Below are 2,525 nucleotides of genomic sequence, written 5' to 3'. Positions count from 1 at the left end.
CCACATAGCTAATGCAGGAATATATAAGAGACCTTTCTTATAGTTAACCATGGTTAAAGAATCTGATGCTGATTTTGATTACCCCATTTAAGAACTAAGCAACTATATGACTTATTCTATTAAATTGTGGAAGTCCAAGAAAAAGGACTTTGAATAGTATTGCCCACCGTCAGGTTGTCCCATTCCTCTTCCCATCCCAGAGATGAAATATCTGCTAGAGATAGAATCCTTTCTGAGATCTAAACCATTATTTAAAACAATTTAAAAAAAAAGCAAGCAACAACAGACTTGTATAAAATCAGTAAATCACAATGCTGAGATTCTAGTCCAAAGTATTTTCCAAAGCTGTTTTCTTTTATTTTGCCATGCATCTATACACTGTTTGCTGAGCTTCAATGAGAATACATTAGTTAAAACAGTTTTTCTCAAATAACTCAAGTATCTGCAGTCTCTGCCAAATGTCTGTGTTAGTATGGATTAATGTGACCTACATGTTCAGAAGCGTGATGTAGCACATTGTTTAGTTCGGTACAGATTGTTTTTCTATGGTTGCTGATACCCAAAAGCCACTACTTGTTGTTTTATACTGTACTTTAGTTTCATTAGCCAGTGAACTCCTCTGATGAGATGAAACAAGATAGATAAATACAACGGTGCTAACTCATTCAAACAGAGCACATGAAGATTTTAAGATGGTGGAGCTATTAGGGCTTTATGGTTATGTTACATCAGAAGTCAAGAATGCTATAGACACAGTTTAACTGGCTTTTTCTGTATCATGTATACATAAAGTGCTACTGTATTCAGCTTAGTGAAGTAGGGGTTCCTGGCTACCAGGCCTTTTTGCTCCATTTTTTCACTAGACTCACCAAACCCCAACAGGGCCTTTGACACAACTCTACGACATAGGTTTGAGGACTGTAATATGCCCTATATGTAAGCTTTCTTTCCACAACTGGTGGAACGGTCCAGAAATCCTTGAGCTCTGGAAAGGTCCCTGGTCAGTCCTTGGGGAACACAGGTGTCTATATCGGAAGAACCTGCTCAAGAACGGTTCTTGACGTCTGGGGAATCCTTTCAGGGAAGATCACTTCAAACTCAATAATGAGGTCCCCCCGTTTCTCGGGCGTTTTGGGGAGAGGGAGGCCTTCTCCAGGAACTTTTCGCCGCATGCCAGGCCTGATGACATCTTTGAACACAACGGGTATGGTCCTGCCGTCCAGAGTGGGGACATTCACTATACAGCCACACAGAGCCTCCCGAAGAGTGATCCTGGCTGGGTAAATGACATCAGAGCCATCTCTCTTAAAGATATTGTGTGGCTTGTCCTTTGAAACAAAGACAATGTCGGCTGGAATGTTGTTGGAGGTCTGGTCTCCTTCCTTGGGGAAGGTGATTTTGGTCCCTTCTTTTCACCCCCACTTCACTTCGATGGTCAAGATTTTGTCTTCGTTGCGAACGCTCTTTCCATCGGGGTTCAGCCGCTTATGAGAGATTTTCATCTTCTTGGTACGGCCGCTCTAGATCTCCTGAAGTGAGACCCTAAGGTCGTGGGTGACGGGGGGATCTTGCTTCTTTCGGGTGGGCTCTTGGGCAGGGCTGGAGTGGCCAAAGTTCATATTGGTGAAGCCACCCATGCCCATGGGGAAGCCAGAGAATGGGTCATCAATGTCCATGCCTTCCTCCCCGTTGCGCTGCCCAAAAAAGGTGTCAAAGGGATTTCGGCCACCGAAGAACTCCGCAAACATGGCATGAGGGTCTCCATGGAATGTGTAGCTGAAAGAAGTACCGTTAGCACCACCGCTGCTCCCGCCACTGGGGCCACCACCTTTCAGGCCTTCCTCCCCGTAGCGGTCGAAGATATCGCGCTTGCGCGGGTCGCTGAGCACGTCGTAGGCCTCGGCGATCTCCTTGAACTTCTCCTCGGCGCCGGGCTCCTTGTTCTTGTCCGGGTGGTAACGCAGCGCCTGGCGGCGGTAAGCCCTCTTGATCTCCTCGTCCGACGCACCGCGGGCCAGGCCCAACGTCTGGTAATAGTCCTTGCCCGTTGCCCCCGCCTACAACCCGCCGCCCAGATGTCGCCGTCCCCCCCCCCCCCTTTTTTTTTCTGCCCTGCGATCATAGGTGAAAGAATTATACACAGAAAACTATAAACCATTGATGAAGGAAATTAAAGAAGACTTTAAAAAATGGAAAGATATTCCATGCTCTTGGATTGGAAGAATCAATATTGTTAAAATGGTCACACTGCCCAAGGCAATCTACAGATTTAATGCAATCCCTATCCAATTACCCAGGACATATTTCACAGAACTAGAACAAATCATAATAAAATTTATATGGAACCATCAAAGACTTAGAATTGCTAAAGCATTACTGAAGAGAAAGAAAGAGGCTGGAGGAATAACTCTCCCAGACTTCAGACAATACTATAGAGCTACAGTCATCAAGACATGATTTTGCTCTGATCATGGTTACTTGTCATTGTGGTTGAAGTATCTTTATCTCAGAGACTGAAATCCTGA

The 2,525-nt window shown here is 45.1% G+C and overlaps 1 pseudogene; it reads right to left on the bottom strand.

The window, feature by feature from the left end:
* Positions 1 to 333: 333 nt before the first annotated feature.
* On the bottom strand, positions 334 to 2,086 carry LOC102539853 (dnaJ homolog subfamily B member 1 pseudogene; annotated as a pseudogene).
* Positions 2,087 to 2,525: the final 439 nt, after the last annotated feature.

The sequence above is a fragment of the Vicugna pacos genome, chromosome 15 (assembly GCF_048564905.1).
Source record: "Vicugna pacos chromosome 15, VicPac4, whole genome shotgun sequence".
Classification (NCBI taxonomy): Eukaryota; Metazoa; Chordata; class Mammalia; order Artiodactyla; family Camelidae; genus Vicugna; species Vicugna pacos.
This window is presented reverse-complemented; position numbering and strand designations above follow the sequence as displayed.